We start from the raw sequence: 26203 nt of genomic DNA on the forward strand, positions 1-26203 counted from the left end.
CGAGGACGGATGGGGAACACATTAGACGAGGTCAGGGAAAACGGTCTCCCATTCTTCGCTCTGAAAGGATGCTTTCATAAGGTGATCGCAATTGAGCACTAAAACCCCAAGGGCAAATAAATGATGAAGAACTCATCTTTAACCCATTTAGGCCTGACCTCAATTTTTTTTTTAAAAATAAAAAAATCCGCCAGTTTTCTGAATTAATATTTTCACGATTTTTCAAAAATAGCAGACCTACAAGCTCGTAGCGCGCCACTCGGTGGCGCGCTATGAGCTTGTAGATCTGCTATTTTTCAATACCTAAATTATAACATAATGTTTAAAACACCAAAAGGGGGTTCCCGCCCAAAATGGGTTAATTGCCAATCTTTTTGATTCATATGAACACCACTCCACAATTAATGTGGGTCCCCATCCAGATTTCCATTGACGGCGTGCGCGGCGAGGCTCTCTTGAACCCGGGAACACCGAAATGCAAAAGCCAGTCACAATGTCGAGCGAAAAGGACAATTTCTCCATCTCTTCGGCGAGCCAAAGGTTCTCAAATTGCACACTCTTGGTTTTTAACATGCTAAAAAGGCAGTTCAAAGAAATCAATTTAGATTTTTGCAAAAGACAAAAAAGTCATCTTTATTCCTGAAATACAAATATATTCTGGTCAGCTATGGGAGTAAATAGGCTTTCAACAATATTACGAATGAATTATGAATATTAAGGAGGGCAAGATGTCTCAGATCCTCCATGTATAGAGTTTCCCGTGCTTCTGTGAGATGAGTTCAAACTAAAATAATGATCTCTGGAGCTTCTATTTGAGCGTAATGTAAAATCATAGCATGTTTTTTTACTCCTACTAACTAGACTGTTATAGTCTGTCATTATAACTGCAGTCTCTCTGTCGCCATCTAATGGCTGGAGTGTAGAATAAATCTGAGCCCTGGAGCCCAGCTGAGGAAAAAGTGTGAACAACAACACATCCTCTCTCTCTCTCTCTCTCTCTCTCTCTCTCTCTGTGGTAATTATGTCTTTTATCCGGGGAGCCACATAAAGCTACTTTAACATTGGATATCCAGCCGCCCTAATGGCCCATTATTCAAATAAATGGAGGGGTAACAGTTTGGGGTTGGTGACCCCCTCGGCGCGGCAGGGCCCTCCATCCCGGCACACCTGCCTGAGACAAGGTAACGTTTATCCACTGACACCTTCCACACACACAGGACGGAAACAAAATGGCAGGCGCGGGGTCAGGAATAAGGAGAGCGTCCGGGCCTGTCGTATTGCAAACATAATCCATTTGGTACTAGGCTGCGGCCGCTCTTGTGGTTGCCAGGCTACGGGCTAATATATTGGTCGCCGAGTGTGCGTCAGGAAAACAGAAAAGTAAGTTGTATGTTGACTTTGAGATAAGTACCTCTTCAAATTAAACAGCGCCCATCACGTATACGTTCAAAATAACATTTCCAAAGGTCAACTTTAAATAGTCACCCATTTGCAGGGGAGGGGGGAAGCGTTGTGGAAAAAACAATCCTCGTGTTCTTCAACTCTCCAAAATCACCAAATTTGCATATCAGTTATGTTAGTTAGGGCTTATTTAATTGTTTATGTTTTAATTGCGCAGAATGGAGGGGATAATATCAATGTGGGCTAGCGTTTTTGTTACCTGAAACACTCGGATGCCTCTTTATTAAAGTAAACAAAAAGATAATTATGTTCTCGTCTGTCTAAACATTATCGCGGCGAGACACTAGAGACTCGTTCGCTGAATTGGATACAGGAGAGGCTCTTTTTATCGTGTGATCTGTCGCACGCACGCACGCACGCACGCACGCACGCACGCACACACACAGTGTTAAAAGGATGTCAACAGTGCAGGGGTCACCAACATGTCCGTACACGGACAAATGTGTCCATGGCAAAGACTTGGTCTTGTCCGTGGCCAATGTTAGATTTTCTGTTCTACACACCATTATAATGTTCTTATCATAACACTCACTTACTGAATGTCAATCTTCAGAATATGTATGACAATTATTTTTGAACGCTGAGGAAGGCCATACAGGCCGAAACGCGTACATTTTCATTCTCATTCTCAAAATCATGTAAAAGGACATACAATGAGTGCTGGCATTTTCTTCACCTCAACTTGTATCTTCAAGCCTTGCACCTAGAAGGATTTAGTTTGAACCTAAAGTGCTGTGGGTTGTCTGCTACGGCAGTACTTTTCTCTCAATTATTTATTCTGACACTATGGCATATTATGAGTCCAACTAGTACTAGTAGTTCTCAAATGTTTTATTTGCAAAGACCCCCTTAACTCTGAGTGTTGAAATGGAACCAAACGGACCGGTGGGTCAAGGGTCGTCAAAATTGTTTCGATTGTACCGTCCAACCAGAAGACCCGCAGTGTGATTGTACCGTCCAACCAGAAGACCCGCAGTGTGATTGTACCGTCCAACCAGAAGACCCACAGTGTGATTGTACCGTCCAACCAGAAGAACCGCAGTGTGATTGTACCGTCCAACCAGAAGACCCGCAGTGTGATTGTACCGTCCAACCAGAAGACCCACAGTGTGATTGTACCGTCCAACCAGAAGACCCGCAGTGTGATTGTACCGTCCAACCAGAAGAACCACAGTGTGATTGTACCGTCCAACCAGAAGACCCGCAGTGTGATTGTACCGTCCAACCAGAAGACCCACAGTGTGATTGTACCGTCCAACCAGAAGACCCGCAGTGTGATTGTACCGTCCAACCAGAAGACCCGCAGTGTGATTGTCCTGTCTAACCAGAAGACCCGCAGTGTGATTGTCCCGTCCAACCAGAAGAACCGCAGTGTGATTGTCCCGTCCAACCAGAAGACCCACAGTGTGGTTGTCCCGTCCAACCAGAAGAACCGCAGTGTGATTGTCCCGTCCAACCAGAAGACCCGCAGTGTGATTGTCCCGTCTAACCAGAAGACCCACAGTGTGATTGTACCGTCCAACCAGAAGACCCGCAGTGTGATTGTACCGTCCAACCAGAAGACCCGCAGTGTGATTGTACCGTCCAACCAGAAGACCTGCAGTGTGATTGTACCGTCCAACCAGAAGTCCCACAGTGTGATTGTCCCGTCCAACCAGAAGCAGACACCATGATGCACTCGCAGTGCACTCACTATGTTCAGTCTGCAGACTCCAGCTCTCACACACACATAAGCAAAGCAAAGTTCTTTGTTTACCCAGGGAAGTGGAATAAGCTCGAGATGCTTGTTTACAGCCACACCCTGCTCATAGAACATTTCATGGTAGGGGTTCAATGCCTTGCTCAAGGGCACTTCAGCGGTGGTCATTTTAATGTGCCGGTCCGGGGATTCGAACTGGCGACCTTCCGGTATCAAGACCGCTCCGCAAACAGTTCGGCCACCGCTGCCCACATACTGTAGGCTATGGTCATTTAATCACTCAAAGCCAATGTAACTGTCCTCTTCTAACCTGGATTTACTGCGCAATCGCTGACATTTTTACCATTGAGCTAATAGAGCCTGCCTGCCTGCTTGCTCAGGGGAGAAATGTAATCTTGTGTCTATAGGTGAGACATGACCTTTGACACAATCTAAATGTCTCAATAGAAGAGCAGGGAGACCAAATACAACCACCCCAATTGTACAAGTCAGGGGTTTTCAAATGCAACAACTATTTAGAAAGAAAGAAAGAAAGAAAGAAAGAAAGAAAGAAAGAAAGAAAGAGAAAGAGAAAGAAAGAAAGAAAGAAAGAAAGAAATGGCCTATAGAGACATTCATTTCCACCATGCTATTCATGAACTAATACAGCCACCCTGCCACAACAACTCACAACGATCATCAGCAACCACGTACAACACAGCACAGCACAGCACAGCACAGCACAGCACAGCACAGCACAGCACAGCACAACACAACACAACACAACACAACACAACACAACACAACACAACACAACACAACACAACCTACTGTTTATCAGTCTTCAATTGAAAATTAACATTTGGAATTGTTGGCTGTTTTGTCAAAGCCCCAAACCTCTGGCTCGAGCCAAAAGCAAATTCACTCATAAGATTTTGAAGTGATCAAGAGCCACATACACATGAACTGTTCCCGGTTACAACTCGCATATACCTTCAACAGCAGATACAACACAGCATACAAACTGTAGATTCGCATCAGCAAACAGTTATTGCATGTTTCATTGCCACCCAATCATTGGGTCCCAAACGGACAGTAATAGTACACCAGCTTGAATCACACACACAGCATACAACACAAGCAGCAGCAGCAGCAAAGAAGCAAAAAACAAAGTTCCTACCTTGAGCCGTCTTCTACTTGACTTCTTCAGTTGTGTAAGTGATGCCAGGGTCAAACTTTGGAATCCCGGCTCTCTCTCAACTTCATGATGAGCCAGCCCTCCAGTGGCATCTCAAAGTCATCTCCATCCTCCATACAGCTGGTTAGCTGGCCAGTACTTTCCTCCCAGTATAAATGGCACGGGACCAGCCTCATTCTCCTGGCTGACATCTTCTCACTCAGCCTTGGTGTAGTGCAGTGGTCAGAGATTTAGGGCAGGCTCTATAGGGTCCAGCATGTCACAGGAGAATGAACTGAGAAGAAGCTGAGCTTGGAGGTCTGGGGTCGTCACCCTGGCTTGTGTACCTGTGGAGCAGGTTGAGAGAAGCACCATAAGCTTTGAGTATAAGTAAGTGAGTAAGGACAATCATACACAGCCTGTATACGTATACTCTATACTGCATCCTTCTGGTTACAATATATACAGCCTAGTAGTATATAGTACTTATAGCCTATTATATCCTGTCACAACATACACAGCCTAGTATACGTACGTAGGTATACATAGATATGTAACGTTAGTTGTATATCAGATACAAAATGCATTTTAGGAAGGAAGCTGTGTTGACTTTGGACATGCTTGGACACTAAGCGTAGCCGCAATTTGCAACACTACTTTTCTTTTTATAGCGACAAAAAGAAAATCAACCAGGTGCTCGATGGAGATGCAAAGAATACTAAAATAAAGTAGGCTGGTGGGACTGAAATACAAAAGACAAGGAGGCTTCTTTTAACTTTTATAAATAAAGTACATCTATCTTTATCCACCCTCTCCTCATGTTTAACCTTTTGAGTGCTCGGATCGCCTCCTTGTCTTTAGTACTACTTTTTTTTAATAATGGGATGAATGAGTTGCAATACCATCCATTGACAGCCCATTGAACCAAATAGAAATTCCTTATCTGTTTGTATTAAACAATGTTAAACTCACCAACTATGCAGCTGTAAGGCAAGTTTGAATTATCCTCTTTCAATCTGCAAAGCATTTGTTTCATAACAATCCACCGTAGACATGTTATGAGATACTTTCTGCTAAGAAAGTCCGTGCCGTGATATTCTTTTCTAAGTGTTGGAGTTCATTTTTATTAACGGGTCGTGCTGCTGCCTCCTGCATTATGTGCAAATTCGGAACAGATGGTACGCACGGCCGTTCAGTGACTTCGATGAGTGCTTCCAAACTCCAACACTTAGAATTTCTTGACAGAAAGTAGCTCATAACATGTCTATGGTGGATTTTTAGGAAACAAACGCTTTGCAGATTGAAATAAGATAATTCAAGCTTGCCCTACAGCTGCAATGTTGGTGAGTTTAACGTTGTTTAATACAAGCTGATCGGAAATTCGATTTGGATCAATGGGCTGTCAGCCTGTCAATGGAGGGTATTGCAACAATGTAACTCTAGATCAGGGGTGCCCAAAAGGTAGATCGTGATCTACCAGTAGATCACAAGGGCTGTGCAGGTAGATCACATTACATGCCCCTAAAAAGATATATTTAATTTAAATTTTGCCACTTGAATTAAGGTGACTTGATTGACATTTGCATTCTCAATGGCATTGAGAATGCATTGGGCGTTTAAGTTAAATAACTCCGAAACTACAAATCATTTAAAAGTAAAAAGTTCCAGCATGTGTCTCCACAGTAAGCTGAATTATAAAAAGTGTGAATGGAGTTTCTAGGTGAAAGTGCTTTTTTGACGTGCCAATATCTGCCATTGAGCCCCATTGTGAATTTCTCAAATTTGAAAGCACTATATTTCTAAAACTATGAAACATTTCAAAGATTTATTTTCAGGCAAACATGTCCACCGTAAGATGAACCTAAATAGGTTTGAATGGGGTTTCTAGGTGTAAGTATGTAGGACTAGTAGCATGCCAAAGTTTGTGCTATTGCCATAGAGAATGCATTGGGCGTTTAAGTTAAATACGGGGGGACATATTTTGACAGCAGAAACTGCCTGTCATAATTTCTCCTACCTATTCCAAAGCCCCCCCAGGTACATTATATATTTAAACTATTTTCAGCAATGGTACACTTATTTTTTCAGTGGGTAGATCTTGTTGAGCTGGTCATTTTGAAAGTATAGATCTCACGTCATAAATGTGTGGGCACCCCTGCTCTAGATTCATCCCATTTTCAAAAAAGCTATAGTGTTGCAAATTGCGGCTAATAAGACCCATGTACACAGCACTTCAAACTCAAACACACACACACACACACACGCGCACCCACACGTGCACCCACACGCACGCACACGCACACACGCAAGCTTAGCATACGTAGTTAACTCACCTGCAGAATAAAAACGAATCGACCAAGCAGTTTGTTATGGAGATTATAACTTCTCTTTCAAACTGTCAGACACTTGTGACTCAGCAGTTTTCACTTCCTAAGAACCATACTATATTCCACTCAACTTCCTATAACTTAAAGTAACTTAAAGTTACATTATATAATATATAAGTTGTTTATTTCACCCTTTTTACTACCAAACATAAGGAGCTTGTGTCTGTCTGTTTGTTTGTTATGCAGCAGGTGTGTGTGGAGGGAGGGGGGAGGGGGCGTGGCTACCCGAGGATTTTAAAGAGCGCGCTTGAAGCCTGCAGTGCTCAGGGAGTGTCTACCAATAGGCCTATCTCACAGCATTTCCCCGCCCCCTTTTGGAGCTAATGGTGTTATCTTTTCTGCGGTCCATAGACTTCCATGTTAAAAGAGGTATTTTCACAAGCCACAAACTACCGTTTTGTAAAGGTAAGGTTTATTCTACTTATTTGAGTTGTTATACCATTGTGTTTTCTTCATATTATTATCGGTCTTTGACATTTTAACATTAGGAAATGTACTTAGATTCTCCAGAGAAAAAAAGTGTAAATGCCTAATGTTAAATTACACCACTAGCTACCGGAAGGGGGCGTGGAAAGGGGGCTGTGAGATAGGCCTATTCACTGGAGTGTACCTACTTTGGAGGGCAGTGGTTTTCAGGTCCATTATTGATGGGATTGTTTTACACGCTGTCTATGTGTGTGTCCGTCCGTCCGTCCGTGTACAGCTAATAATCGGCACCGTTGGCCCGGTCGATGCCAAACTGTGCACACACACTCCCTGGATGCCAACGATGAATTTTTCCACAACGGCCTGTTATAGCGCCACCATGAAGCCGATTTTTGCAAAACACATTTCTTTATATCAGACCCAAAACTCTCAGACAAAATATTTTGTTGTCGTTGAATAAGATGTTGTTCACTATTATTCACTAATTATATTCCATGCTGTATTGATGTGGTACCATAGGAGAGATAACAGGCAAACATTCTCTAATTGTGTAGACTTCTTGTAAATTAGAACCAAATGGACCTGTAAGGGTTACAAGTTACACTCTGAAGAGTTAAAGATCTATAAGGGTCCATTTGGTTACCAACTCTCCATCATTTCAGTTTAACTGGGGACCAGTTTGGAACCCCCTCAAGGACCACTGGTGGTCCCTGGACCACTGGTTGAGAACAACTGGTGTAAGTTATATTGTATTTTTACACGGCTTGGTTGAATGTATTTTCTTTCTTTTTTTTCTTTTTTTTTATAGAGGGACAGACAGTAGGCAGGAAATGGGGGAGAGAGACTGGGGAGTGACATGCAGTAAAGGCCGTCGGGATCGGGAGTCGAACCCGCGGCACACTGCCAGGCTCGGGCTGCCGGCCAAGGTGCCTGGGCCGCTGAGCCACGGCCCAGGCCTGAATGCTTCATGTTATTTCTTGATAGAGCACCTGGCTGCGTTGCTTAGATTTTATGCTATCCAACATGACAGCCATGTAAAAAGCAAACACACAATGTCTAAAATTGTGTGTTTGCTAAAAATGTTTTTGAAAACATTTGAAATGAGAAATGGACGATGCAGTAACCGAACCATAGAGTATATAAAGGATAGAGACCGAACTGGAGCACTAGCCTCGTCCCCAAGCTATTCATTTCGATGAAGTTGCTCAGTGGCGTTTTGAAGCACCCGGAAGACTGCCGGAAGTACCTCCTCCGGACCTCAAATTTGAGGTCCGGGGTGACGTATGGGTGACGTAGGGAGTGATGGTCCTACGTGTTAAAGCACGGGTCCGCCTGCAGTCCTTCCTCTTACCACTAGGGCCCAGTGCTTCAACGTTGGAGCGCCTCACTGGCCCCTTGAACCGAACCTTGATTCCATTTGATCAACACTCACTTCCTTGTTTTCCGAGGCGACTGTGCTGCAGTTGGGCACACGGCCAGCGCGACACTTATGGAATACTTTCATTACCGTAAGCAAGGAAATACCTCGTTTTGTTGTTACTTTTGGGTCCATTTATGTGTTACTTTTGGGTCACTTTATTAATCTGTTTATAAAGTAGCCGTGTAATAAGTGGAATAATGTATGACACGACGGTAGTTATTTAGAAATAATACCCTTCAGGATGATTAAACACCTTGACCTTGTTTAATCATCCTGTTCGGTCATTATTTCTCAACAACCACCGCCACTTCATATTATCCCTTGCTTTTTTTTATTTTTATCCCACGATTTTGCAACCCATTTTTGCATACAGTGTCAATTATCTAATGTAATCCTGGGCGCTACACTTCCTCTGCCAACCTGGGGAGAGCAAAGGACTGACCTCATGCTTCCTTATATGGATGAGGAGTCCATATAAGGACAGGGGGGAGTTTCCCCGGCCGGACGTAGCGCGTGAAAGGAACACGTTATTCCGACCAGTCCCTTTCACCTCCATCAGGCGCCTGATGGATGCATGTTATTTGTGAGGGTTTTTGTGAGGGTACCTACTCCATACAGAAAGGCCCTTTCGCTAACCCCGCCTCGGGTATGGGCACTGATGACGCGGAGGAGAGAACACGCCCCCAGCGTCCACAGCATCCCCACCGGGAATAGAACCCAGGACCTTCTCGCTGTGAGGCGACAGCACTACCGACTGTGCCACCGCATTATCCCTTGCTTAACATACTCTACCATACAGATTGGACAAAATTAAAATGTATTCATAAAAAAGTAGTTATATAGTGCTGCTTTAAAGTTGACCGGGGTCCCCCAGGGCTCTATATACAAGAACCCCTCCTATTTTCCCTACACTACACTGAATCTCTTCAGCAAAAGTTCACACTGTGAGCGTGTAGATTGGCTATTTTGGAAGAATGTTCACCCCCAGAATAGAGACGCTAGGTTTTATACCTGTGGTTAAAAGTAGAGACAGACAAACCAGGTGTAAACACCACTTCAACCTCAACACAGTTGACTGACACGCCCATTGGGTGTCTCTGGTTTGTTTACATTATGCAGGATATTGGCTTTCACTGGCAGCAAACAGAATTTGTATAGTCTATACAAACAGCAAAAAAATTATAATAATGAAAGAAAGAAAACAGAATGTACAGACACAGACAGACAGACAGACCGATCAAACAAACTTAAACCTTTGGCTTACTGGTAGATTCAAAATCACACCCGTGTGAAGTGAGGGGCGCTCTTATCATCATACATCATCTCATTCCGGCCAATCACAATATCACTTTGGTCGTGTTCACACACCTTTGTCTTCAATGTTTGTGTTTACACAAACACTCAAAGCTGGGCATTGGAGGGGCTAGCGACCCTCCATAAGAAACAAAATAAAATAACCTCAGGCAGATTAATATGATAAATAACTTTATATTTATGGAACAATATTCCATAAATATCAAAATCACACCCGTGTGAAGTGAGTGGTTCAACTCCGTGTGGGGGTCCCCGGAACTTCCAGACCCACAGGAACGCGCCCAGGGTTCCAGCGAGCCGCCCCGCGTCCGAAACGGTCCAGAAATGACAGAGTTACCGTGTGTGTGAAAACCAACCAAACGTTATTTTCGTGCTCAGACACAGCCAGGGACACAGGGACCCAGGGACACAGCCAGAGACACACAAAGCACCACTCAAAAACAACATATGGAATATTAGCGTGATATTGAGGGCAGATCTGCAAACTTATGAGGGCTTCCGAAAGTTCCCAAATCAAAACCTCCTGATGGCGGGGGTTAGGGGCATGGCTTTATAATCTACCCTGGCGTATGTGACAAAGCAAAACTGCAAGTCTACCTATACACACACACTGGGCCGCCACTCTTTACCCCTTGTCCCTAGACTTATTTGCCATTTTTTACTATATACTATACTATTTAAAATAATTCAACTAGCCGATCTACATCGACACGTTGTGAGCTTGTCGATCAGCTATTCAAAAAATGGCAAATAAGTAAGGAGTGGCGCAAGATCTAGCCCACCGTAAAGACAAAACAAAAGCTGGGAGGAGTTATTTCCAACGAATGCTTCCAAACTCCAATGCTCCAATGCTGCTCAATGTTTTGCCACTCAGTCTAGACGAGGGGGGCGTGTCCCGTGTAGAAAAGTGATGCATGTGCATACTCTTTAGGGCCTATAGGCAACAGTCCTGCAAGACTACACAGCCCCTAAGAGCACTTTGCATTGATTTTCTAAGATACTTTTTCTGCCTTTATTTGATAGTGTACAGTAAGCTGACAGGAAACGGGGAGAGAAAGACGGGGAGTGACACGCAGCAAAGGTCGCTGGGATCGGGAGTTGAACCCGCGACACGCTGTCAGGCTGGACCACCAGGCCGGCCCGGGCCTGCACGCTTTGTATTGTGAAGCCGTAGATCTGTTCTTTTTTTGGAAAATGCTTCTACATTTACATGATTTTGTACACTTACTGACTGTTTCTGAAGCACTCTCAAGGAGAGTTGAGATTGCTTGACTTTTGGTTGGTCCTGTAAAGGCAACACATATATATTTGTATTATTTTTATTTATTATTAAAGGACCAAGCAGTCCTGAAAGGACTTGGTCCTTTATTGGATTTGTAGTTATTTTTCTTCCGCCAAAAATAGCAGTTCTGGCTGAACCGTGCAGTCGGTTTTCGCGGAATTTGGAGATATGGTAGAGGGCCATGCCAAACGGTGAGGATGCGAAGCCCACAACCATTGGCCAAAGGGTGGCGCTATAAGTCTTCAAGTCAACAACTTAAAGTGGGCCCCATTTGTTTGTTTTTCATGAATGTTCAAAGCTGTTTATTTTCTCTGAAGTTTAATAATCATTTTTCAGTTAACCTTTAATCCCTGTTTCAGACTCATTTCATTGGTTTTCACTCATTGAGCTCCCCATCCGAATCTGGTATATTTTCTGGTTTATACGCAGTCAATTCATAAATCTTTATACCCACCTTATCATTAGTTATCCTTGCGCAACTTGCTACAAAAACACGAATGAATGAATGATTTTGCTTGTTAGCTTGGTAGGTAGAGCTCTTGCTTTTGCAACACAAAGACATGGGTTCAAATCTGGGCACCGACAACTCAAGAACCCGTACCTGCCCCCCACTATAAAAAACCAACCCTGTCACAATTCCATGGTCTTTTTCTCAAGTTTAGTCTTCCATGTTTCTTGTGCATATTATTCTTATTGCCTTCCTGCTTGGTCCTGCCTTATCGCTGCTTGCAGCGATTTGTTTCTAGTTATTATTATCATCAGGGAAATGCACATTAATCAACACGTTATTTTTCACATCCATGCTAGACCGAGTTATCCAGAAGCTAATTCTCATATAGTCCCTGATCAGGCTGTTAACAAGTGGTGATAAAACTATATCCATACAAAGATATATAAATACAATACAATACAATACAATACAATACAATACAATACAATACAATACAATACAATACAATACAATACAAGTAAACAAACCTAGTAGGCTATAGGGGACAGAACAATTACAGTGGAATGTGAGAACTGACACCAGTGAAAAAATAGAGCTTATAGTTTCCCATGATGATTACAAATTTGGTTTGCTTTAAGCCACCTCTTAAGGTTGAATTTGAAGGGCACGGTGACACAGTCGGTAGTGCTGTCGCCTCACAGCTAGAAGGTCCTGGGTACGATTCCCGCTGGGGATGCTGTGGGCGCTGGGGGCCTGTTCCCTCCTCCGCGTCATCAGTGCCCATACCCGAGGCGGGGTTGGCGAAAGGGCCTTTCTGTGTGGACTTTGCATGTTCTCCCCGTGTCCCCTAGGGTAGGTACCCTCACAAAAAACATGCAGTAATCCTGGTCTCTAAACTACCTCCCCCTGGCGCCTGATGGAGGGGAAAGGAACTGGTCGGAATAACGTGTTCCTTCCATGCACTACGTCCGGCCAAGGAAATTCCCCCCTGTCAGGTGAAAAGAAGCAGCTTGGACTCCTCATGCATAGAAGGAAGCATGAGGTCAGTCCGCTGCCCCCCCCAGGTTGGCAGAGGAAGTGTAGCGCCCATTAGATAATTGACACTGGGTGAAAGAATGGATTACAAAATCGTGGGATTAAAAAAAGAAAAGAAAAAAAGAATTTGAAGGTCAAGTAGTTCCAGTGAAGATGGGAGGCTCTAACAGAGAAGACTGTTTGGCCAAACACACTATACATCTGAATGGTACTTCGCAGTCCCCTCTGGTTGCGCTTGTTGCTCTGCCACCACTTTCCCTTCGATCTATCTATAGTATGAACTGTTTCTTCTTGTCAGGAAGTTAGCACTTAGCTCCTAATATGTTTACACGGCAAAGTTTGTGTCTATAGTGTCATTCACCAGCCAAAGAGGAAATCTACACACACCATTGACATTGTTGAAAAATGATTTCCCTGGATCCAACCATGTGATCCGACCGTGTGGTATGAGAAGAGAAGAAGCAGTGAACCACTGTAAACAAAATGGAACAGAGCCTTAATTTGTATCATCAGTAAGTTGCAACAGCACAAGATGATTCTTTTCTGATGGCATTATATCTGCTGCAATGTTTCTCACTAGACGTATAATGCAGTAGTTCTGCCTTATTTTAACTACACAGAAGATGCCGTGATTCTATATATGCTCTGCTCAAGTTATTGCTATTACATAATTATGTAACTGATGATAAAGAATTTCACCCACCAGACAGTGGCCATGTGGTTAGAGTGTCTGCCCTGAAACTGGGAGGTCGGTAGCCTGATTATCAGACTGTAGCTTTCTTGAAGCTTTTTCTCGAAGCTGAAGAGATGCAGTCCACTCAGGGCGGGGTCTTTGGGCTGGATCCAGGCTAGGAGGTCGGGGGTTCGATCCCCGGCCGGGTCATACCAAAGACTGTAAAAATGGGACCCAATGCCTCCCTGCTTGGCACTCAGCATCAAAGGGTTGGATTGGGGGGTCAAATCTACTAATCAAATGATTCCCGAGCGCGGCACGGCTGCGGCTCACTGCTCCAAGAGATGGGTCAAATGCGGAGAACAAATTTCACTGCGGTAACGTGTGTGACAAATCACACTTTGACTTTTGACCCACTCATTTCCACCTGTAAACCTGTGTTGTGACAATTAAGTTGAATCTGAATCTGATCTGGACAGACAGACAGACAGACAGACAGACAGACAGACAGACAGACAGACAGACAGACAGACAGACAGACAAGGTGTTGGTGGTCATCATCAGCAGAGGACAGCTGCGGTGGTGGTATGATTTCCTCGTAACAATGTCCACTCTGGGTTCAGGAGTCAGGGCAACGACGAGGCCCTTTTCCCACAACTCTCCCACGAGACACACATCACCTGGTGAATGGAGGTGCTGATGTCATCGGCGAGGTGGTATTGATTGACCAGGCCAGGGGGAGCAAAGGCCAATGCAATTAAGGGACAAGAAAACACGCAGCGTTTAAAGACTGTGTAAATAAAGGAACTCTGTGCCGGGGGGGGGGCAGACAAAGGGCTCGTATCCATTCAGGAGACTCCTTTTTTTCCACCGTTGGCCCTGGGGTCTTCTACAGCCTCTGAGGGTCAGGGTGGGAAGCTTGGGGGGTGGGGGTGTGCGTGCGTGCGTGCGTGCGTGCGTGCGTGCGTGCGTGCGTGCGTGCGTGCGTGCGTGCGTGCATGCGTGCGTGCGTGCGTGTGGGGAGAGTGGTTGGGAGATTGTCCGGAGAAAACAGGCCACTGCCTGAATGTCATCCCTGAGATATTGAAGAGTGCTGCCTCCTCCCAACAAAGTACAAATGCGAGTGTTCGTTCATTTAACTCTGAGAGGGTGTAAAATCAGACCCGTCTAAAGTGAGTGGTGTACTGTACTGTACTGTACTGTACTGTACTGCTACGTACACATACAGTACACGTACGTATGTACACATACATACACACATAGCTCTGCATAGGAGTGGCTAGCAGCACCACTCAAAAATGGACGTGTGAGGATTTGCTGTGCCTAGCTGTGTTTGAGATCAGGTGGTGATAACGGATGATGATGAACACCTACGACGGTATCTGAAGGAGGATCCATCTCGGACATACTGATCTCTATACCTTATTCGTCTTTTCTGCTCGTTATCCACTCACATTGTGACTTTTTCTCCCCTTTCTTTTCGAAAGAGAGAGAGAGAGTGTAAGTGAATTTCTGCTGCGGCACAATGAACACTTCAGAATTGGATCGAATCCACCGCCGCTCATCCACGGTGTGAGTGGTTTGAATGTGGATACCTCTTTCCCATTATTAATAGCACTAAAAACCAACCTTGCACAGCCAGCTGGCCTCGTCAGTTCTTATGTCTGTGCCTCTTATGTCTTATGCCTCTTGGCAACAAATATTAATTGCCAAAAAATGTTTTATTCTAATAAACAGCGGTGCAAAAAGTACTCAACGTCTTTACTTAAGTAAAAGTATCAATACTGAAAAACATCGCATAGGACGTATCCCATAGTGATGTATAACTTCCCAAGGTCATCAGGGTTTTGGGTCTCGCAACATCATACCCCTCACTCAGGTGACCCAGCCGGGGTGATCAAGTCCGGACTTACGTCCCAGTATCTACCCTCGATCAGTCCCATTATAGGGAAAGACCAGGCCCCATCACAATCCGTTGCTCCGGAACTACCCTGCCGGGACTGGGAGGTAGACCAATCTGGCGCGTGGAAGGACTAGGCTCTGTGGGTTGACTCCTGTCCGGGCCCCTCCTACGTCTCACCAGGTCCACTCCTGCTCTCACCTAAATTTCTCTTTATTGTCTATGGCGTTTTCTTAAACAAGCATCGTTGAAAGACAAACATTAAACCTGTATATAGGACGGGCTAGCGCCCCTCAAAAATAATTAAAACTTTTAGTTACTCCAATGCACCCTCTACCGATATTGCCAAGAAAAAACAAGACAAGACAAGATTGTTCCAGTACCATAGCTCTAATGCAAGAAACCCAGTACTTTTAACCATGTCAACACTCTGACTCTGACAATATATAAATGCACCAAGTCTCTATGTGTACATCTGTAAACCACGTAATTCGAGAGCCATTCGCCCCACCGACTTCAAATTCAACACACGCGTTCCACCCCACCACAGGGGGCACAGGGCCCGGTGTCGATTCGGTCGGACCAACGGTTGTCCAGAACCGCCCCAAAAAGGCCCAGGCCCGGGCTCTGGACAGGGCCCCTGCCCTTCACATATATGGAGCTGGCCTGTTCTGACCTCACAACACTCCATATTTGGGCATGCCTGAGACCGAACTCCATAAGTCTCTGTCTGTGTGTGTGCGTGTTTTGTCGTCATATTGTCCCTCATTACGTCATATTGTCTCTTTATTGTTAATGGCGTTTAATGTTTGTGTTGGCACCGTTTGTTTTACATCACCTAATCAACATGAGTTACTTTAATATATTAGCGCCCCTCACTTCACACGGGTGTGATTTCTTAATGTACAACTATTATGAAAATAAAAATAAACGTTTTAGGTAGGCCTATAGTCGACTTGTAAACTAGGCAACTAGTCAACTACTAAAAATCACTAGAAGTGAAAGCCCTAATGTATACATTCATGAATCCACTTGCTGACCGCTGTCGGTACTGAGCAATTTCTTTTAGGCACTTTTATGCAGATACCGTCCATCTGCACTAGTTGCACAATAGGAACACTTTTATTTAAGCAACGTTTTGGTCAAAACTAGACCTTCCCCAGGCAGGCATCTGGATTCCACCTCTATAGCATTAGTTCTGTTTAACCCTCTTATTGCCCTTGACGCTATTGCCGTAATGAATCAAAAAATCCCCCACTACCCTTGACGTAATTGACATAATTGTTTTATTCCTTATAATCGGGGGCTTTGTTTTAAATTATGTAGCAACTTTTAGCATGTTTGGCTAACGGCCAATGTCCTCTACCTAAAACCGGACGAAATCCTCGCGTGCACGCTCTCGCACACACACGGTCTTTATGTGCATAGCTGCGTAAAATGCGATATTCGGGGCTTGATTAGAGGTTAATTTGACTTAGATAACACAGTTATCGTAACACAGTGCAGAAAGCTAGCCGATGTTGATGTGTTCCGCCTGTCAGCTTGCGTTAATGTTAAACGGTTATGTCCAAGCATGTGACGTGGATGCTCAACAGCAGGTTCATTGCACAAACACATTAACTGGTGAATGATATTCCAAAACGTTGGCAATCAGGGATTTGAGACTGTACGCTATAGCGTCCCTAGTCTGGGCATGCAGTGGCATGTCATATAGGCAAGCATTCAGGAAAAACAGCAGATCTACAAGCTCACAATGGCATCGCGTTGCAAAGCACTGTGCCCTTGGCTATTTTCACGGTCCAGGCACCCTGGCTGGTAGTCCAGTCTGGTAGTGTGCCGCGGGTTCGAGTCCCGATCCCGACGGCCTTTACTGCGTGTCACCCCCCATCTCTCTCCCCATTTCCTGTCAGCCTACTATATCTATCCTTCTATCAAAAATATAAAATAAAGGCGAAAGCCACAAAAACAAACCAACCAATCACATAAATTCAGTTGTTCATGAGATGATGTATGATGATGTATAATGATAAGAGCGCCCCTCACTTCACACGGGTGTGATTTTAAGAATAATACATATTTTCTGGTATTCCCCAATGATATATATTCTCATGACAGCACAGCACTATGCATCATAGCGGCCTGCGCCAGGAGGCCAAGGATCGCGAGAGGGAGCGCGAACAGATAAAGAAAAAGACGGTGTGCGACAAGCTGGAGCAGTAGCCAGGCTACGAACTGGGAGCCAAAGCCTTCAAAGATATTGATATTGAGGACATTGAGACACGAACTTCATTGTGGCCAAACAGGTGGAGCAGTTGGAGGACAAGAAGAAACTTCAAGACTAAAGAAACAAGAGAAGATTTGACTATTTTGAGCGCGCAAAATGTATCGAGGAGATTCCCCTCATCAAAAAGGCCTATGAGGAGCAGCGTGTCAAGGATATGGAGATGTGGGAGCTTCAGAAGGAAGAGAGGATAAGCAACATGAGAGTGGAGCATGAGAAAAAATCCTGTCAACATTACAGATGTGGTTTGCACTAGTTAAAAGTGAGTTCAACCCGGATGTCATTATAAGACTGGAATGTTTCCATTTCCTCTGAGCAGCTGTGTTCTGGGTTATTTTTTTTATTTTTTTGAGGGGCGCTAGCATCATATGTAGACGAGCAAATCGGCTAACCAATCACATAAATTCAGTTGTTCATGAGATGATGTATAATGATAAGAGCGCCCCTCACTTCCCACGGGTGTGATTTTTCTTTACAACATAGTATTTTCAAAGCTATTATTCACATATATTTTTTCCCCATACACCCACATGGCAGCACAAACACTAAACAAAATCCTCAAAGAAACATCAGGATATGTCCATGAATACAAAGCAAATAAACTATGGTCATGTGAGGCACGAAGCAAGATGGCCGCACGGCACTGAGCTCTGATAAAGTTTCCTCTTTTTTGTAATTTTTCTGACTCACAGACCGTTTGTTTTGTTCATTTTTTCAACGTTGATATAACCAAAGACCCAGTTTTACGTCATGGATGGGGCAAATGATCCATTCGCCTTCACACCGCAACGAAATCCACCCCGTGTAGTGCTGGCTACTGAGGCTAGCATTTCTCCGGAGGATATGGCTAAGCTAATCAAGCAAACGATTGAGACACAGCTGGCATCATGGCAAGGAATGGAGTCCTCTCTCGTGAAAGAGGCGCTTGGGCAAGCTCTGGACCCGATACAGAAAGGTTTGGCAGAAAATGGCGAAATTCTCAAGTCATTGAAAGGGCAACTAGGCGACCACACTGAGAAGTTTGATGCGCTCTCCACCCGGTTGGATAGCATGGAAGCTAACGTGCGTAAAACCGAGAGAAACAATGATGCCTGCTGTGTTGAGATGTTAAAGATGCAGAAGAAACTAAACGAATTAGAAGATAGATCCGGCGATGCGTAATGGCGAAGGGTGAGATGTATCTATCCCTGCGACCAGGATATGAATAGACGCGGACATTCGGGCTTACTTTGTAGCTCCTATTTTTATTTTATTTTTCATTTAAAGAAAGTCCAAGGCACCTATAACATACGTTATTATTATTATTATTGCTTTGAACAATGCATAGCAATTGCAGTAATGTACAGGGACAATGGAACCCTACTACCAGGTAGTAGGGTTCCTATTTTTACATTATGTGGATGGTTAAGTTAGGTTTATCTTTATAATGCGCCACGGGTACCTGGTCCCCTGTAGGCTTGGATGATGTTTTTATTTTATGTTTGTTCTGATGATCGTGGGGGTGGATGCAGCAGGGCTGACGTCAGAGCTGGGCAACGGTTTAATTAGGTTATTATTGAGTGTATACTGACGAACGGGGTTATTTGAGTTGTGTTTGTATAGGATTTAGAAGGTGATTTCAGGTTTTTTATGTGTTATTTTCCTTTTATTATTTTTGATAACTGCCTGTGGGTATGTTTTACTATTGTTTTATTAATATTAGGGGGGGGGGGCGGACAGGGTTCAGTGGTAGACATTGCTAAGTGTTGCTCACTGATGTTACAAACTCAGGGGAGGGGGGCGGGGGGGTTTAGGGGCAGGGGAGGGAGGGGGGCACATCCTAATTCCATTACTAACTCACAACAGTACCAAGGTTCAGGAGGGTTAGAGAGTTTGAATGTTATCATTTAATGTTAGAGGTCTAAATGGTTTTATAAAAGATCTTAATTTAGTGGACGTGTGGAGGGTGCACAACCCACTTGTAAAGGACTACACATACTTCTCTCCTAGACACAAGAGCTTTAGTCGTATTGATCATATACTTATTTCGTCTGGCTTGCTGTCCTCGGTGCATTCAATTTACTTTTGACCTAGGCTACTGTCTGATCACAGCCCTGTGATATCTTCCTTTAACTATGGAAATATAAAAAATAAAATATCTAGATGGAGGTTTAACAATACTTTAAAGGTTTCATCAGAAATAACGCAATATGGTATAGTTCTCATTTACATAAATCACGACTTCAAAATATTACCCGTTTGGAACAACAATGCAAAGACTTAGAAGACTCACTTGAAGGAGGCTACACCATGTCAAAAGAAAATTAGCTCAAAACCAAACAAGCTGAATTAAACGATTTATTAAGACGCAGGGCAGAATATATGATTCATATAACTAAACACAAATATTATGCAGAGGGCAGCAGGCCAAGCCATTTACTGGCGCTAACGCTCAAACGACAGGAAGCCAAAAGGACCATACCAGCTATTAGATGTGTCAACAAAGGTGTAGTGTCTTCAACAGAGGAAATAAATTATACTTTTAAGAACTTTTATAGAGAGCTATATACGGGCGGTAGTGCCCCCTCAGAGGAGGACTTTACAGAGTTCTTTGGAGATCTAGATCTTCCTAGTTTAACAGCAGAGGACACCAATAAATTAGATGCACCCATCTCGTTAGGAGAACTACTCAAAGCAGTTAAAGACACCAATAAAGGACGTACACCCGGTATAGATGGTATTCCAGTGGAGCTATATTTAGCAATATGGGAGGTCATTGGTCCAGTATGGTTGGAAACTTTGAATTATGCAATAGAAAGTGGATTCTTTCATAGAGACCTGAATACAGCTCTGATCACTGTCATTCCAAAACCCGGAAAAGATCCTATGGAATGTGCAAACTACAGGCCAATTTCATTAATAAATGCAGATTTAAAAATCTTTTCCAAAGTTTTGGCCAGTAGGCTTGAGACAGTTATTGGGAAATGAATTAGTCCGGATCAGACCGGTTTTATTAAGGACCCCCTAGCGGAAGACAATATTCGTAGGCTCCTCCACATTCTGAGTGCAACAGGCAAAATCCCACCTGCTTGCGGCCTACTGTTTGTCAACGCCTGCACGGGCACCATCCTGTACTGTGAACATGAGTGCCTGATTGGATGAAGTGAATCATGTGATGAATGTGAGTTTCCTGTGACATGGTCCAGCAAAATGACTCCGCTCTGTCAGAGTTAGCATCACAAACTAGCAGTGGTGGAAATACGTAAAGTACATTTACTTAAGTACTGTACTTAAGTGCAATGTTGAGGTATTTGTACTTTACTTGAGTATTTCCAATTCCCAATACTTTTACTTCTGCTTCACTACATCTCAGAGGCAAATATTGTACTTTTACTCCAATACAATTACAGACTTTTGTTACTAGTTACTTTGTAGACTTGGATTATTATTACAAAACATACATTACCCACTTCAGCCCTATATATTTTGGCCATTTGAAAATAGCCTTATCTACAGATCTTGCAGATCATGATGACTGGTGGATGAATTTATCCCCATGTTTGGACCGAATCTTGGGGGGAATGGGCTCAGCGGAGCTCCCTCTGGGGCCCTTTTTTTGGCCTAGACCTTTATTTTTACATTTTTTTATAGAGGGATAGACAGTGGGCTGACAGGAAATGAGGAAGGAGATGGGGGGGGGGTGACATGCAGTAAAGGCCGTCGGGATCGGGATTCGAACCCGCAGCACACTGCCAGACTGGACTACCAGCCATGATGTGCCTGGACCGCTGAGGACTGCCCGTCACCCTTTTGAAGTAGTCAGACAGCTACAGTATCGTGGGCAGATTGGGCACACGTTGGATCCCTAAACAGTCCTGAATGAGTGTACCGTCTAGTATAGTACCAGGGGTCTACATGTGTCACAGTGTTAAGGGGTCTATAGTAGTACCAGGGGTTTACATGTGTCACAGTGTTAAGGGGTCTATAGTAGTACCAGGGGTCTACATGTGTCACAGTGTTAAGGGGTCTATAATATAGTACCAGGGGTCTACATGTGTCACAGTGTTAAGGGGTCTATAGTATAGTACCAGGGGTTTACATGTGTCACAGTGTTAAGGGGTCTATAGTTATAAAATAGCTCAAGGCTGTATTGCTGATTACTTAGCTTAGGACCCCCGCAGTGGTGTCCGGTTAGAACTTAAACCAGGATGCTTCGACTTCTGCCTTCTCCCTGAAGCCGACCCTGTATATATTCTCCGACCAGGCTTGTCACGATGACTAAGCCAGTTAGATCTATCCATATATGGTTCTATCCATATATGGTTCTACCATATCTATCGATATCAGCACTAGGTCGGCTCGGGCCCAAATATAGGGATTGTCATACTAAACATGTCATATATCATATAGCCCAACGTCCTAGTCAGAGTCTTCGTTACAGCCACCCCAGATTTCACGTTGAAATCTATACCGCATCCAGAAGACTCAGACAATTGTCCTTTCTTTCGGCTAGGTTCTAACAGGCCAGGCCTGGTAGTTATCCAGCAAGGGAGGCTCTCAAAGATGTTAATCTCTCTCCATTAGTCTGCTGACGATCTGTGTATGCTCACAATCCAAGCTATTTGGCGATCAATGCTCCCTCAATATTATTGACTTGGTTTGGCTGTACGGCAGGAGATACCTCGGAAGATAGATGTAGCCCCAGTCGCTATGCTATCCCCAGCAGCTACACCGGTGATGTGGGCCCAGGCCATTCAATTTAGTTAGTTGAAGGCAGCAAGACTGATTACTCGAGCCACTGGTCGCAGGTAGGTCCGATCTCCAACCTTCACTTCTACCGTTCGAATCCTATCGTCCGCACCAGAAATAGTCTGGGAAATCCTTCCAATAGGCCAAAGGGCCCGAGGTAGCTGTGGATCCACGATCATCACCGGAACTCCAGTTTGAATATTCGTCGTCTCCTTTTGCCACTTCTGCCGTACCTGAAGGTTAGGTAGGTAATACCTCAAGAAATGTTTCCAGAAGTGATCCGCCAGTATTTGACTATGTCTCCATCTTTTCCTTCCCAACATGTCTGACTCATCATATTGAACTTGCGGTAATGACGCATCTCGCCTCCCCATGAGGAGGATGTTGGGTGTCACAGGGTCGGGATCAGCTACATCCGATGAGGTATAACCTAAAGGTTTGGAGTTCAGAATCCCTTCCACCTCAACCAGAACTGTACGCAGAACCTCTTCTGACACTGTTTGAGCACCCAATGCACCCAATGTTAATGAGAGATCGGATTTCCCTCTCCCAACAACCTCCGAAATGAGGTGCGCTGGGCGGATTGAATACAAATTTAATTTGCTGCTTGGCCAACTGTGCCTTAATTTCAGGTTGAAGGGTCATAAATGTTTCCTCCAGCTCACGCACCCCTCCTTTAAAGTTCGTTCCTTGATCGGACAATATTTCGAATGGTTTTCCTCGACGCGCAATGAAACGTCTTAATGCCATCAGATAAGAATCCGTGTCCAGACTGCAGAGAAGATCAATGTGGACTGCACGAGTCGTCATGCATTTGAAGATGATCCCCCAGCGTCGTTCCCTCCTGCGTCCTACTTTAACGAAGTATGGCCCGAAACAATCTACTCCTGTAGAGTAAAATGCTGGTTTGTGGATACGTAATCTTGCAGGAGGTAAATCAGCCATCCTGGGGATGTTTGGAGTCCCTCGCCAAGTGCGACACCCAGTACAACCTCGCTGATATCGTTTAACGGCCTCTCTTCCTCTCAGTATCCAATACTTTCGTCTGATTTCAGCAAACACTCGCTCTGGTCCTGCATGACGCAGTTTCTCGTCGTAGTCCTTGATAATCAACTTGGTAATCGCATGCTTGGGGTCAAGTACGATGGGATGTATCGCGTCTGGGTCCAAAAGTTCACTATGGCGAAGTCGTCCCCCTACCCGAATGAACTGGGTAGTACTGTCGAACTCCGGACAGAGCGTGATTAGTTTGCTATTCTTAGCTAATGCCTTTCCCGAAACCAGTTGGGTAGTCTCACTGGCGAAACAGTCATCCTGGATCTGCTTAACCAGGGCCAACTCAGCTTTCTGATACTCGTCGGCTGTAGGCTCGGGGGAGGGTGACCCAACTTGTTGCGTCACAGTATCCTTAACAAGATCCGCCAAGGTAGTATAGGATGACTTGGTTTGGCTGTACGGCAGGAGATACCTCGGAAGATACAGCCACCCCGTGCAAAACTTGAAGATCTCTCATGATTCTGATACGCCACTCTTCAGGTTGACCCCTCAATCCGACCTGCTTGACAACTGTGTGTAACGAAATGGTTCGCCCCGAACCATCATCCAGAACTGCATATACTTCCATTACTTTGCCACAATTGCAAATTAGAACTTTGCACACCTTTAACATGACATTTCTCCCTTTAGGCGGTGGATAGCCAGCATGCAAGGACTCTCCTGCTATAGTCAAGATTGCTGGCTGCGGTAATTCCTCTTGTAAATCCTGTCCCGTCTCGATCTTAGGTGTCCTAGCGTTCCGCAAAGGTTCATCTGCTCTCCGGTTCAACCGGGTCCGGCTCCTATTAATACTGTGAAGAGCCAGAGGGTGCCTTCCACCGCATTTCACTCCTAGTCTGTAGTTTACAGTTTCTTGCCTGCATGACGACGTCCATTGCTGATAACACAGCTTCATCTGTCATATCAAATCTCGTTTCGCCATTAAACTCAGTCGTTTGAACCTGCCGCATACCCCAAGATGGTGTGTGCCGTTATTACAGTACTGACTTACGGCTTCTTGCCGTCTTGCTGGTTACTTGGTGTACGATCGGCAGAATTGGGTGCTACTACCGTACCATGCATGATGACTGTTCGTCTCCGGTTATGCTCATGGTCATTTCTGCAAGAGTGACCGTCCAGCCTCCTTGCTGGACTACTTCGGTCCCTATGAACCTGGACTTCTGGTCTGTCAGCTTGCACTTTCATCTCGATATCCTATCGGTGAACGAAGCCTCTGCCGTCCTCCGACTGCTCCAACATCTATGGGAGGGTTGATATAGCTCCGATGCCCTTGCATCATCATGCTGTCCAGACAATGCTCTCATGATATCCACCAGAAGCTCTAGGTGAAAGCCTTCGTTACACGATGACACATGAAGCTCTAGGTGAAAGCCTTCGTTCATTGCCACCCCCAGATTTCCCATGGAAATCTGTACCATATCAAGAAGGCTTGAACAGTAGACCCCTCAGGCCACCCCAATACGAGCATACTGAGGCTTGAACAGCAAACGTCAGCCATTCAAGCCACCCCATTGAGGGCGTCCAAGCTTCGCGCTTTCTTCCTTTGATGTTACGGTGGGTCATAAAAACCTCAAGATCAAATCACATGAAGGGCGTTCCCTGTCAATGGTTGCTCTCTCTCCTGTACATCACCAGTGCTCTGCACATCACCAGTGCCCTCTCTTTCCTGCACATCACCAGTGCTCTGCACATCACCAGTGCTCTCTCTTACCTGCACATCACCAGTGCTCTCTCTTTCCTGCACATCACCAGTGCTCTCTGACTCTAAGGGCCGGGGAGGTCTCACGGCTCCGAGATTCTGGCATCCAGATTCTGGTAACTGGGTGGGTCTCACAGCTTCGAGACGCTGCTGCTCACCTATGGAGCAGCCAGGACCGACAGAGCGTTCATGCTCTGACGGCGACAACTGGGTGGGTCTCACAGCTTCGAGACGCTGCTGCTCACCTAAGGAGCAGCCAGGACCGCCAGAGCGTGGCTCTATTGGCAACAGAGTGGATCTCACAGCTTCGAGACGCTGCTGCTCACCTAAGGAGCAGCCAGGACTGCCAGAGCGTTCATGCTCTGGCGGCAACAGAGTGGATCTCACAACTTCGAGATACTGCTGCTCACCTGCGGAGCAGCCAGGACTGCCAGAGTGTTCAGACTCTGGCAGCAACTGGGTTACCATCTGGTTAGAATCTTGCCACTGAGTCAGGGGTTGGCTACTCAAGGTATATGGGTTGTAAAGCCAGATACCTTGGTTCGTATGTGTCTGGAAGACTTCAGCATCCCGTTACTGCGGTAAGCCCTAATCCGTACTCAAGAAGGACCATATAAAATAGCTCAAGGCTGTATTGCTGATTACTTAGCTTAGGACCCCCGCAGTGGTGTCCGGTTAGAACTTAAACCAGGATGCTTCGACTTCTGCCTTCTCCCTGAAGCCGACCCTGTATATATTCTCCGACCAGGCTTGTCACGATGACTAAGCCAGTTAGATCTATCCATATATGGTTCTATCCATATATGGTTCTACCATATCTATCGATATCAGCACTAGGTCGGCTCGGGCCCAAATATAGGGATTGTCATACTAAACATGTCATATATCATATAGCCCAACGTCCTAGTCAGAGTCTTCGTTACAATAGTATAGTACCAGGGGTTTACATGTGTCACAGTGTTAAGGGGTCTATAGTATAGTACCAGTACTGCATGTGTCACAGTGTTAAGGGGTCTATAGTATAGTACCAGTACTGCATGTGTCACAGTGTTAAGGGGTCTATAGTATAGTACCAGGGGTCTACATGTGTCACAGTGTTAAGGGGTCTATAATATAGTACCAGGGGTCTACATGTGTCACAGTGTTAAGGGGTCTATAGTATAGTACCAGGGGTCTACATGTGTCACAGTGTTAAGGGGTCTATAGTATAGTACCAGTACTGCATGTGTCACAGT

The 26203-nt window shown here is 44.8% G+C and overlaps 1 protein-coding gene across 2 annotated transcripts in view; it reads right to left on the reverse strand.

Moving 5' to 3' along the window:
• nkx2.2a (NK2 homeobox 2a) overlaps window positions 1–6892 on the reverse strand; it is a 28071-nt gene extending 21179 nt beyond the window's left edge. For both annotated transcript variants that reach the window (XM_079528259.1, XM_079528258.1), the window contains exons 1-2: window positions 6650–6892; window positions 4320–4663 (exon numbers count right to left, since the gene is read on the reverse strand). The gene's annotated coding sequence lies outside the window, so the exon portion shown is untranslated. The remainder of the gene's footprint in view (window positions 1–4319; window positions 4664–6649) is intronic.
• Window positions 6893–26203: the final 19311 nt, after the last annotated feature.

This window comes from Electrona antarctica (assembly GCF_951216825.1).
Source record: "Electrona antarctica genome assembly, chromosome: 18".
In the NCBI taxonomy this organism is placed as follows: domain Eukaryota; kingdom Metazoa; phylum Chordata; class Actinopteri; order Myctophiformes; family Myctophidae; genus Electrona; species Electrona antarctica.